General features: G+C 50.5%; 1 pseudogene; it reads right to left on the bottom strand.

Moving 5' to 3' along the window:
• Positions 1-75: 75 nt before the first annotated feature.
• On the bottom strand, positions 76-756 carry LOC146813800 (18S ribosomal RNA; annotated as a pseudogene; the record flags this gene model as incomplete).
• Positions 757-13,624: the final 12,868 nt, after the last annotated feature.

The raw sequence follows: 13,624 nt of genomic DNA on the forward strand, positions 1-13,624 counted from the left end.
CCCTGTGCCTACGGTGCGTGCTTCCAGTAGGCGGGCCAAGGGCTTCAGGCTGGCGCCGCTCCGCCGTTAATGATCCTTCCGCAGGTTCACCTACGGAAACCTTGCTACGACTTTTACTTCCTCTAGATAGTCAAGTTTGATCGTCTTCTCAGCGCTCCACCAGGGCCGTTGCCGACCCCGGTGGGGCCGATCCAATCCAAAGACCTCACTAAACTATCCAATCAGTAGTAGCGACGGGCGGTGTGTACAAAGGGCAGGAACTTAATCAACGCAAGCTTATGACCCGCACTTACTGGGAATTCCTCGTTCATGGGAAATAATTGCAATCGAACGGGGTTCAGCGGGTTACCCGCACCTGTCGGCGAAGGGTCGACACACACTGATATGTTCCGTGTAGCGCGCATGCACCCCGGACATCTAAGGGCATCACAGACCTGTTATTGCTCGATCTCGTGTGGCTGAACGCCACTTGTCCCTCTAAGAAGTTGGACGCCGACCGCTGGGGGTCGCGTAACTAGTTAGCATGGAGGAGTCTCATTCATTATCGGAATTAACCAGACAAATCGCTCCACCAACTAAGAACGGCCATGCACCACCACCCACAGAATAGAGAAAGAGCTATCAATCTGTCAATCCTTTCTGTGTCGGGGCCGGGTGAGGTTTCCCGTGTTGAGTCAAATTAAGCCACAGGCTCCACTCCTGGTGGTGCCCTTCCGTCAATTCCTTTAAGTTTCAGTTTTGCAACCATACTCCCCCCGGAACCCAAAGACTTTGGTTTCCCGGAAGCTGCTCGGCGGGTCATGGGAATAACGCCGCCGGATCGCTAGCCGGCATCGTTTATGGTCGGAACTATGACGGTATCTGATCGTCTTTGAACATCCGACTTTCGTTCTTGATTAATGAAAACATTCTTGGCAAACTATAGGCCGATCTCGCTCCTTCCGGGCATTAGCAAAATGGCCGAAAAACTGGTCAATGTCCAACTGTCCCAGTTCCTCGAATCCAACAACCTTTTGCGTCGGTCCCAAACTGGGTTTCGTCCTGGCCACGGTACGGACACGGCCCTCCTCGCAGTTCTCGAGGAGGCTAGGTGCATCTTGGATTCAGGAGGGTCAGTGGCAGTGATCCTCCTGGACCTTAGTGCAGCCTTCGACACGGTGAATCACCGTGCCTTGCTCCACCGTCTGGCCAGGGCAGGACTCGGGGGCACCGCACTTGCCTGGATAGAGTCTTTCTTATCGGGCCGCTCATTCCAGGTCTGGGACGGCAATTCCCGCTCAGCCTCACTCCCTCTTCTGAGCGGAGTCCCTCAAGGGTCCTCGCTAAGTCCCACTTTGTTTAATGCCTACATGGCCCCTCTGGAGGATGTAGTTGCCCCATTCGGGATCAAGATAGTGAGCTATGCGGACGACACGCAACTGGTCGTCTCACTCTCACATCTTGACCACTGCCCAGACAATCTGTTGAACTGCCTCCAGGAAATCCACCACTGGATGTGCGATTCATCACTTAAGCTTAACGGATCTAAAACCGAAGTTATGCTCATGGGCAAGAAATGGGCTACTATCCCTCCATCGGTTTGGCCTGATGTTCTTGGCGAGGTGCCCATCCCAAAGAAGGAAATTAAGACCCTGGGAGTCTGGCTCGAACCTGACCTGTCCATGAAGACCCAGGCAGCCAAAACAGCAGGAATCTGCTTCGGACTTATGCGTTCTATCCGAAAGATTCTTCCGCTACTCCCCCCTCTATCGAGGAAACTCCTGGTCCAAGGTTTGATTCTGGCTCGTCTGGACTACAGTAATGTCGTCTATTTAGGAGCCCCCGAATCTACTTTGGCAAAACTTCAGCGTACTCAAAATGCGGCTGCCCGGCTCCTGATGAATCTTCCTATCAGAGCTTCTGCCGGACCTGCACTCAAGGCCCTACACTGGCTTCCAGTGCGACAGAGGATAGAATTTAAGGCTATGTGTACTGCCCATAAACTCCTCTACGGCTTAGGGCCTTCGATCTTGAGAGACATGGTCACTTTGTATAAGGCACCCAGACCCCTGCGCTCGGACAATGAGCGTTTGGCCAACGTCCCAAGATTCAGGAAGGTGCGCACTGGCGGTCGACGTTTTGCAGTAAAAGCGTCCTCTGGTTGGAATTCGCTCCCACGCCGCTTGCGGCTGGAACCCTGCCACCTTCGTTTCCGCAAAACACTGAAAACTTTCCTTTTTCCTAAATAGGACCTCTTCGTTCCCCTCGGTCTGCACAAGTCCATTATAGCGCGGGGATGCCTCCGGGTCACCATGCGCTCTACAAATCGTCATATAAAATAATAAATAATAAAATAAATGCTTTCGCTTTGGTTCGTCTTGCACCGGTCCAAGAATATCACCTCTAGAGGCACAATACGAATGCCCCCGACCGTCCCTCTTAATCAGGGCCCCAGTTCCAAAAACCAACAAAATGGAACCCGAGTCCTATTCCATTATTCTTAGCTGAAGTATTCAGGCGACCTGCCTGCTTTGAACACTCTAATTTTTTTTAAGTAAATGCTTCGGACCCCCAGGACACTCACTCAAGAGCATCAAGGGGGCGCCGAGAGGCAGGGGCTGGGACAGGCGGGGGGAACAACCTTTACAACGCAACTTTTACAACGCACTACCGTTACAACGAAACTGTTACAACGCAAGTGCATTGACAACGCAGGACATTACAACGCAAGTCTTTACATCGACTTGCACTAGATGGCGTGCTAACATTAAAAATAGTGTAGTTTACTATCCCAACACCTTCCCTACTGTTACGTGGACTGGAGTTGGAATAGTAAATTACACTTTTTTAATGTTAGCACGCCATCTAGTGCAAGTCGATGTAAAGACTTGCGTTGTAATGTCTTGCGTTGTCAATGCACTCGCGTTGTAAAACTTTCGTTGTAACAGCATGCGTTGTAACAGCATGCGTTGTAACGTCATACATCCGACAGGCGGTAGCTAGCGTTACGGCGGACAGCCAGCTCAATCCCAAGATCCAACTACAAGCTTTTTAACTGCAGCAACTTTAGTATAAGCTATTGGAGCTAGAATTACCGCGGCTGCTGGCACCAGACTTGCTCTCAAATGGATCCTCGTTAAAGGATTTAAAGTGTACTCATTCCAATTACAGGGCCTCGAAAGAGTCCTGTATTGTTATATTTCGTCACTACCTCCCTGAGTCGGGAGTGGTTAATTTGCACGCCTGCTGCCTTCCTTGGATGTGGTAGCTGTTTCTCAAGCTCCCTATCCGGAATTGAACCCTGATTCCCCGTTACCAGTGGTCACCATGGTAGGCACAGAAAGTACCATCGAAAGTTGATAGGGCAGACATCAGAATGTATCGTCCCCGTCACGGGGACGTGCGATGGGCCCGAGGTTATCTAGAGTCACCAAAGAGGCTAGGCAAGCCCGGATTGGTCTTGGTCTGATAAATACACGCATCCCGGGAGGTCAGCGCTCGTTGGCATGTATTAGGTCTAGAATTATCACAGTTATCCAAGTAACATAAGGAGCGATCAAAGGAACCATAACTGATTTAATGGTGCGTACCCAGGCCCCTGGGGGCCCCGGCGGGCGGGTCCGGGTTCTGCCTTCCCCTGTTTCGGAATCCCCGGACCTCACGGAGGTCTGACTGACCCTCTCCCTAGTAATCCGGAGGAAAATTACCCCCTTTCTTTTAATCCGTGCACACGAGGTGACAGAGGGGACCCAAGGCGCGAATGTACCCGACCTCCTGGAGCCCTCGCTGGGATCCAGGAGGCAAATGAGCCCTCATTGGGACTTCCAGGCAAGCCCGGCCATCTGGTCGCCCCTTTGAAAAGCATTGCGCATGACCAGATGGCCGAGGGGAAAGGTGCGACCAGATGGCCGGGACCTGAAAGGACTCCCGTCTTTGCGGTAAGGCTCTCACCTGCCCACGCTGGGCTCGGGGGGCTCCGCTTCCCGGGGGCTCGGGGGCTCCGGCTGGGCCTCAGGCATGGGGACCACCAGAGCTCTAGGGCTCGTACGCCCGGGGGGAGGACTGCCCGGGACCCATGGAGCCCGTCCCGGCCACTTTGCTACGTCGTGGGCCGGAGGAGGGAGCCCTCCAGACGGAGGGGAGGTGTTGTCGATCATAGTCCATCTTGTCCCCGGCAAAGAACCGCCAGCCCCGGAGGCAGAGCGGCAGGCCGGGGGACGGGGCCCAGGGCCGGCGCACCCGACCTGGGGCCCGGCGGGGCACCTGGACCCAGCCGGGGCTCCCAGGCTCAGAGGCGCAGGGGAAGCCTCCCCGGGCCCGCCGGACACCATCCCAGGCACCCTGCCACACAGCAGGACCAAGGAGAGAGCCTGGGGTGGGGAGGCCACCCTCCCCAGGGCCCTCAGGGGCCCCGGTTGGAGCACCTGAACCCAGCCAAGCAAGAGGAGGCTTCCCGGGGCACAACAGAACCCCGTCCCAGGCCTTTGGCACAGCGGCAGGCTGGTGGACGGGCCCCAGGGCCGGCACTCCCGACCTGGGGCCCGGCGGGGCCCCTGGTTTCCGCCAAGGCTCCCAGAGTCAGAGGCGTAGGGTAAGCCTCCCCAGGCCCGTGGGACCCTATCCGCGGCAACCTGCCACGCGGCATGCCTGGGGACGTACCCTGGGCTGGGGTGGCGTCCTGGCCCGTCCAGCTGCCGGCTGAAGACCATTAGGCCGAGAGGTGTTCCGGAGTACCCTGCCCCTACTAATCCGGAGGAAAGCTACCCCTCTTTCTGGGAACCCGTGTGCACTGCGAGACTCAGGGGACCCTAGGCCCGGATACGCCCAAACCTCCTGGTCCCCTGACTGGGATACGGGAGCCAAATGAGCCCTCATCGGGCCTTCCAGGGCAGCCCGGCCATCTGGTCGCCCCATTGGAAAGCATTGCATGCGACCAGATGGCCGAGGGGAAAGGTGCGACCAGGTGGCCAGGACCGAAAGGATGCCCACCCCAAGCAGAGCCTTCATGGTAGAGCTCCATCCTGCCCACGCAGGGCTCGGGGACTCCGCGTCCCGGGGGGCTCGGGGACCCTGGCTGGGCCTCAGGCACGGGGAGGACCACCGGAGCCCTCAGGCCCGGACGCCCGGGAGGACTGGCCGGGACCCATGGAGCCCGTCCCAGGCACTTTGCCACGCCGCGGGCCGGAGGAGGGAGCCCTCCGGATGGAGGGGAGGTGTTGTCCGGGCATACAGGGAGGGGTGTATCGGCATACCCTGCCCCTACTAATCCAGAGGAAAGCTATCCCTCTTTCTGGGAACCCGTGCCCACCGTGAGACTCAGGGGACCCTGGGCGCGAACGTGCCCAACCTCCTGGAGCTCTGGCTGGGGTTGGGGAGGCAAATGAGCCCTCATCTGGACTTTCCGGGCAGCCCGGCCATCTGGTCGACCCATAGGAAAGCATTGCGTGCGACCAGATGGCCGAGGGGAAAGGTGCGACCAGATGGCCGGGACCGAAAGGACTCCCATCTGCCCGCCCGAGCCTTCGCGGTAGGGACTCTGCCTGCCCACACAGGGCTCGGGAGCTCTGTCTCCCAGGGGGCTCGGGGACCCCGCCAGAGTCTCAGGCACGGGGAGGACCACCGGAGCTCTAGGGCCCGGACGCCCGGGGTAGGACTGCCCAGGACCCATGGAGCCCGTCCTTGGCACTTTGCCACGCCGTAGGCCGGAGGAGGGAGCCCTCCAGACGAAGGGGAGGTGTTGTCCGGGCATAGCCCATCTGGTCCCCGGCAAAGAACCGCCAGCCCGGGAGGGGTGTTCCGGTATACCCTGCCCCTACTAATCCAGAGGAAAGCTACCCCTCTTTCTGGGAACCCGTGCGCACCGCAAGACTCAGGGGACCCTGGGCATGAATGTGCTCGACCTCCTGGAGCCCTGGCTGGGATCCGGGAGGCAAATGAGCCCTCATCAGGACTTCCAGGGCAGCCCGGCCATCTGGTAGCCCCATTGGAAAGCATTGCGTGTGACCAGATGGCCGAGGGGAAAGGTGCGACCAGATGGCCGGGACCAAAAGGGCGCCCATCTGCCCGCCCCGAGCCGAGCCATAGCAGTAGGGGTCCTGCCTGCCTGCCCTTGCAGGGCTCCGGGGCTCTGCACCAGGGACCCTTGTCCTAGGCAGATGGACACTTGGCAGGCCGCAGGACAGGGGCTCCCACACCCCAGGCCCTGACCGAAACCCAGGCCCGGGGCCGGTCCCTGATTCTCAACCCAGCCAGGCCGGGGAGATCGGGGAGCCTGCCCGGGCACGAGGGACTCCTGTCCCGGGCACACGTACCCTCAGGACGTGCGCTCGTTTTCCACACATTTTTTCCATAATTCCGCGTAGAGGCCTTACGCCAATTCCACCTAGCCCTAGAACAGACCACTTCACAATGTAGTCTGCATGAGCAGCTGAAACATAAAGGCTGCACTTTTACTCAAGTGCATGTTTAGTTGTAAGTCATTAGTAAGTCTGAGTTGCAGCCAAGATGGATCCCGCCTGCCTGCAAAATGGTGGCAATTAGCAGCATGGCAGACTTTGGAAAGGGGTGGCCGTGGCCCTGCTTGCTAGCCGCTCCATGCAAATTCTCTTGTGGTTAGCTAACGCCCCTACCCTACCACATCTTCAAGAAAGTTGGAACAAGCATTGGCAAAACCAACTAGCCTTGTTTTCATGTGACAAAACATGCAATCACATGCATATACAAATGCTCTTGTGGTGATAATGGTTGTGGAAGTAATGGTGATGGTGATAGTGGTGATGGAGGTAATTGTTGTGGCAGCCCTAAAGGTGTTATTAAAGTTGGTGCTGGTAATAACTCACACTTGAGTTTAAAAAACATGTTCAAAAGAGTCTACTGCAGGAAATAATAATTACAAAACATGCATGAGATAAAAAATTGCATGTGTGATGAAGGGGTGTACTTTTCAGTTGTGAAATAGTCCTTCATTCTTGGCAGTGCAAGCACTCCATAGGAGGAGGAATGATACAGCAACCAGCCAGTTGTATGTGGTGAGAGAGTACTAATCATCTGGGAGGTGCCAAAGCCCACAGGATATTTTAAAGAACTGGAAACAATAACAAAAGGCTGCTGTGCTGTGAAACCAGAAGCCAGACCTAAAAAGAAACCATAAAGCACCAACTAAGAACCAATTCATGAACTTGAGTTGTATGTAAGTGTGGGCCTGATTCACAAAGGTAAAACTACACTTTTGTGTAAGTTTACTGTTTTTATCAAATTCACAAATTACAAGTTTAATTTTACTAATAGTAATTTTACAAATGTGGAACCTCCCCATCGGGGAGGGGAAAACTCTGCACATAAAAAATAAAAAGATAGGACAAGCCTATCTTTTTGTGTGTGGAGTCTCCGCCACAGGTGCAGAGTCTCCACAGTTGTAAAATTACTGTTATTAAAATAAAACTCTTAGGACCCGATTACAATGTCGGGCGGACCGCAATCGACATCTGCCATTGCTGTCTGTCTGCCGCATTTTGATGCGGCGGGCGGATGAATCAGGTGGAGGGACCGTCCGCCACACTTCCGACGGGCTAAAGGAGCCCGTCGGAGTGTCGGAAACACACATAATCCTATAATGACGGCTGAGCCAGCCTGTGCTCTGCCGTCGGGATAATTATGTCTTTTCCGACATGGAAAGGCTGTTGGAAAGTGACTGTAGGGGCCCCTAGCAGGGCTCCCGTCCCTCCGTGGCCTCAGCTGTGCCCCCCTGATCATCCCTGCACCGTGTGCTTGGCACCGTGAGGGGCCTGCAACACGGTGCAGGGATGTTTAAAAACATCCATTTTACGATGGCAGCTTGTGCTGCGGTCTTATTCTGCCATTGTAAAATGGATGTTTCCGAATTGTGTGGTAGGAACCGCCGACACTACGGTTGCCCAACATCGTAATCATGCCCATAGTTGTGAATACCAAAATAATAGTAAACTTACAATAAAAGTGTAAGTTTACCTTCTTGAACCAGACCGTATGTATTTGCAATTGAAATTTCCCTAGCCTCATTCACATGATTGTGGAATTTTATGATCATAAAGTGCAGCCACAATGGTGCACACTGTGCTATGGCGGACTGTCTACATTAGTAAATTGAGGGTTCAGTGCAGGACATGATGCCTTTTAGACTGGCCTCTATGCTGAAGTAGTTGAACACTCAACTCATACGTCTGTGTGTTTCATATACCCACAAACTTGCAAATAAACACTTTCAAGTAGGGTCACATCCTGGAAATGCACACATCTTTTATGGTGTGTTAGGAAAGGGTCAGTGCCTTGCCAAAAGAGTTAAAGGGAGGCAACACACTCATATTTAAGAAAGTTGTAAGAGAATTGGTTTCTCGGCATGAAACATATTGTTTTGCCCTATTATTTGCATCCAAACACATCCAAAAGATTGGGAAAAGAGTTTAAGTGCGGTGAGCAAGAGGTCCCCATCTCGGCAATGGGCCTAGATGGAGCGCTCTACGGGTGACACCGATGACCGGTTTAGTACAAGAATGAGAGCAGAATTCACATGAAGCCAATACACTACATTAATCGACACATAGGAGAATAACTTGGGCCTGATTCACAGAACTAACTTAAGACAAAATCCTAAACTTACTACTTTTGGTATTCACAGAAGTTAGGATTTTGTCTTAAGTTTGTCTTAAGACAAACTTAAGACAGACTTAAGACAGTCTTAAGACAGACTTAAGACAGTCTTAAGACAGACTTAAGACAAACTTAAGACAGACTTAAGACAGACTTAAGACAGACTTAAGTTAGGATTTTGTCTTAAGTTTGTCTTAAGTCTGTCTTAAGTCTGTCTTAAGTCTGTCTTAAGTTTGTCTTAAGTCTGTTTTAAGACTGTCTTAAGTCTGTCTTAAGACTGTCTTAAGTCTGTCTTAAGTTTGTCTTAAGACAAACTTAAGACAAAATCCTAACTTCTGTGAATACCAAAAGTAGTAAGTTTAGGATTTTGTCTTAAGTTAGTTCTGTGAATCGGCCCCCTTGAATTTAGTCACAGGAACCAGGAAAAGAGGGGGCACCTATCCTTTCTCAGAAGATGATCTAGAGTTCCAATGTAATTATCAGGCAACTTCAGTCCAGGGGATCAAGATGCTTATTCTTCTGGTCCCACTAAAGGATGCGGGAGGTGGATCAAGAGAGATGTATTCCATGCCCCTGCTTCTACTTCAATGGGGAAGGATGCTGGCTCGGTAGTCGCATCAACGCTTTGCTGCATGGACAAATGGCTGTGACCACAGAGCTCCCCGTGCATGAAGCCTTGTCTATGAATGACCAAAGATGGAAAGTGGGTGGAATAGTGGGGCTCAGTGGATCATGTTGGAGCACAGTTTCCTAAATAAATTCTAAAACAGGGTGTGATTGGGTTCTGTCTCAAGAGAGCCCATTGATGTTCAATTGGTTGATTTATTAAACTACACCACCAGAAACCATCCCTAGACTTCCAGCTAAGTGAAGTCAAAATTCCATCACACATCTCACGATGCCTGTTTTGAGACAGACGTGGGGAACCGTTGTGTCTATGAGACTTCTACCTCCAGGAAAACAGGTTCTAGACAAATCTCTACTGATCGTTCAGCCATGCGAATGTAAGGAATGAGTATAGTTGACTTAGCACAGCTGCCTTTTTATGAGCTTTTCATCTGTGTATCAATTTGTCATGTCTAAAAACGTACCCAGTAGTATAGTGGAATCAAAAATGTAATTGACTGCGCCTCAGAGAAGATGCTATTGAAAACATGGCTAGTATACCCTTTTTGTCTCTGTGTCCCTTTGGAGGTCTTGGATTCAGGGTCTTACTGTCCACTCTTCCCTGAGAAAGAAAGAAAGAAAGAAAGAAAGAAAGAAAGAAAGAAAGAAAGAAAGAAAGAAAGAAAGAAAGAAAGAAAGAAAGAAAGAAAGAAAGAGAGAAAGAAAGAAAAGAAGAAAGGAAATAGGAGAAATAAGAACACAACACATGCAGAAGTGACATTTGATGGATGAGTTATTGTTCCATGCTGCTGTCATCTTCTGGGTTGTGTAAACAAGCAAGGCTTGGGTCCTTAACTGCCTGTACTGGACCACTAAATTGATAGAAAACAAACAAGGTGTCCAGGAAGACTTTTATATCTAAGTTTAAAGGAACCTTAGACAAACAATTCTAAAGTTCACTAGCTTTATTAAGCATAGTTTAGCTTTTACGAAAAGACATTTGAAATCATAGGGTGTGTTGTGATAATCTTGGATATTTTGGCAAAGGGCCTTCTCCAACAAATATGTGAGCCAGCCTGGCTAACTGAACTGTCTACTTGATCGTAGACTTGAATCCTCCCGCCTTGAAATTTGTTTGTGGTCAGCGGGTCATGATCTTCCTACAAGCTGCCCCTCAATCACAGATAAGGTAGAGGACCACTGTCAGTTTCCGTCATTAAGGGAATGCCCTGTGCAGCAAGTATGTCATCCAGTACAGAAGGTGGAGACTTGACGAACTATTGAAAACTGAAAGTAATAGTCAATGTCCACTGGTAGTGTCCTAATGCCCTCAGAAGACTACTGCCGGTGTTGATTGCATTGTGTGAGGGAGGTCAGACATTACTAGCTATTATGGCTGAGGAGGCTTTCTCATGTTTTGTTACATATAACTAACAAATCTTGAGCCTTTCCTCCTCATAACATAAATTGACTCAGCATGGCGGTGTAGCAAAGTTCTTCTTCAGATCAAGGATTCTGCTTAAGTCTATAATTGCTCATTGCAGTACTCTAGCTCCTTGAGTCATTCAGCTCACTTGGGCTAGCGACCAAGCCCCCAATGAATAGGGATACTAACAGTTTTCTATCAGTAAAACTGAGGCCATATTGAGTGTAGTGTTGTCTTAACTTACAGGCAAGTGACTCCAAGACAGCAGCATGGGGAACAGCGGGAACCCCTGCCTGGTGCTACGTGTTATTGGGTCTGAGGCTTCCCCATTGACATGTATGTGTCACAGTAGAATGGGCGAGTGGTCAGAAAGGGTTTTGGTTAAAAGCTGAACAGGCTACACCTGTGTGTTGATGTCCTTGGTAGCTAACCAGAAGACCATGAATCGTGTACTGATGAAGCAAACGTGGCCTTTGAGGGATGTCTGATTCTTCAAACATCTAATATATCATGAGTATCAAGTAATCAACCCAGTACTGCTGCTGATGCTTTATCATACCCCTAAGACGCATTTGACCTGTCTAATGTACGATTCACGGTTACATCAAAATCATTTCTCCATCGTAATGTCTGAAGGAACATCACAAGCACCCTGTTCTACATGCTAGTGAAAAGGCCTGGTTGATTTACATTAGGCCCATAAGTGTTGGAATGTATCACAGATTGTTGGGGCCTAAAGGTGGTGCCCTTCCTAATGAAGAAACTAACTCCCCCTGGGTAGGAGGAATAGAACGATGCACAGTTAATCAACACCTAACTCTTTTGTTAGATGGGTTAACTGCAATAAGGTGATCTCAGTGCCCTGTGCGTCAAGGTACGCTAGTACCTGATGCACCTTACATGGATTGTTCAGACCTCTGATGGTCCGAATGAGGAACCACACTTTTCTGGCACTTAAAAGTAGCAGTGGTGCAATGATATGGACTGGGCCCAGTTAGGATAGGAGGTATGCTGTAATGCACTTGCCCTTTGGTGTTCTGACAACAGATTAGACTACTGTACATGCATTCTTGGAACAGTAATGTGTAAACCTCCCACACCAGCATCACAACACTGCCAATGATTACTGAATGCCAGCCCGCTCAAGAAGAACCACCTCAATTAAACAACCCAAAAACGATTAACCAAGCACAATTATCCCATTGTAAATCAGGTCAAGTGCGTGGGGCCAGGGGTGGGTTCACCACATGTGACTGGCAGGTTCCTGCACTCGAAGGTGGAGGTGGTCGAAAGTGTCTGGTTATTGCAGCATTAATAGGGAGCATTACAGTGCCAAAACATAGACACAAAATGAGGGATCATATGGCCTGTAACTAGTTAGCCATTGTAATATTGAAGGCCAGAGCACGAGTTATAACACAGAACGAAGATAACTACTATCCTGTGCTCGGACTCCCAGCCGGAGGTGGTTTTGAGGGTTTCCTGAAAAATGTGCATACAAAAGAAGTTATTTAATAGCACTCCTTTGGGAAGACGTGGATGGAATCTCAGAACCCCCGAAGCAGCCAGTGTGAAGCAGTTCTTCACCATGTCGGAAGGAGGGTGCCTGCTGAGGCTTTTCAAAGAGATACTGTTTTCCCTGGGCAGTGATCTTCAGCCTGGCAAGATATAGCATGGCATATGTAATTCTGGCCTTCTTCAACATTCTTTTTCAATGGCAGGTACCTCCAGTGCCTCCTGAAGTGCTGTGATGAAATCAGGGAAGACAGAGATGATCATTAAGGTTAAATTCTTTTGTCTCCCTTGCCAGGCAAACTATTGTATCTCTATCCCAGAAATTCAGCAGCCAGGTGATTATGGGGTACACGGGCACAGCCAGAGGAGGTCTTTATTTGAGGGAACCATGGCCCACTCCACCATAAAAAGGTGGGAAAGGTTCTCCACCCCAAAAATGGTGACTAGTTAATTCACCTCCAACCTGCCAGTGTTGGTGAACTCTGGTATTCCAGGAATGCGAAGATTGTTACATCTAGATCTGGCCTCGAGCTCTTCACTCATAGTCCTAATCAGACTTAGAACTTTCTTCATGTTCAGGAGCTTTTCTTTCTTGGTGTGCAAATAGTCCTCCACTTGCAAGATACTTTGTTCCATGGATGTTAGTCTGTGCTCTTGCTTGCCCATGTTAGCGCTCATAAGATCAGTCTATCCAGACTTCAAACTTAGCTTCATTATCTTGAGCAGTGATTTCACATCTTGGGCACCATCTGGGACTGGGGCTTCAAACCCCACACTTAGTCCCTTACATTCAATGTCAGATTTCTTCCATGCTCTGCTGGCCTAAAATGGTAGCCTGGGCTGTTTAATTTCATGCTTGCCCATTGTGGCTCAGTAAGGGGAAACCGGAGAGTCCAAGACACTCCATCAATGAGCCGCAAAGCTCCTGGACCTCTAATGCTAGGTGAACGAGAAGTCTGCAGTGTCCACTTAGTGCTCAATCATAGAAAGCATGCCTGTAGAGGCAGCAGTGCAGGACAGCAGTACGGTTCTTGAATCGTACCATGTGCAGGTGTAGATAGTCATCCCATCAGCGGCCGGTCACTACCATCATTTCTCAATACTGGAGCAAAGGACAGGCAAAAGTCACTGCTCCACCCTCATGCTACTAGAAACAATAGTCCGCCACCTGCTGGGGGCACCGGAAGATCTATAGATGCTTAGGTTATGCCCATCTTCAGCATTGGTCTCTCCTCTTACCTCAGGGCTTGTAATATGTTGTGCCCTTGGATGTCATATATGGAAACGGAATCCATCACCAGTCACTGCAAGCGGATATAGTACCGCACCCACTACAGATGCCAGTGGCTGACTGAGGCTGCCAAAAGCCAAAGATATTGTGGGATTGTGTCTTTTACCCTCGAGAGCCCTACTAAAGTGCAGCCATGTTGGAGTCCCACACGCTGGTGCCCTATACAGTAAGATTTCTTGGCC

The sequence above is a fragment of the Triturus cristatus genome, chromosome 6, assembly GCF_964204655.1.
Source record: "Triturus cristatus chromosome 6, aTriCri1.1, whole genome shotgun sequence".
Lineage (NCBI taxonomy): Eukaryota > Metazoa > Chordata > Amphibia > Caudata > Salamandridae > Triturus > Triturus cristatus.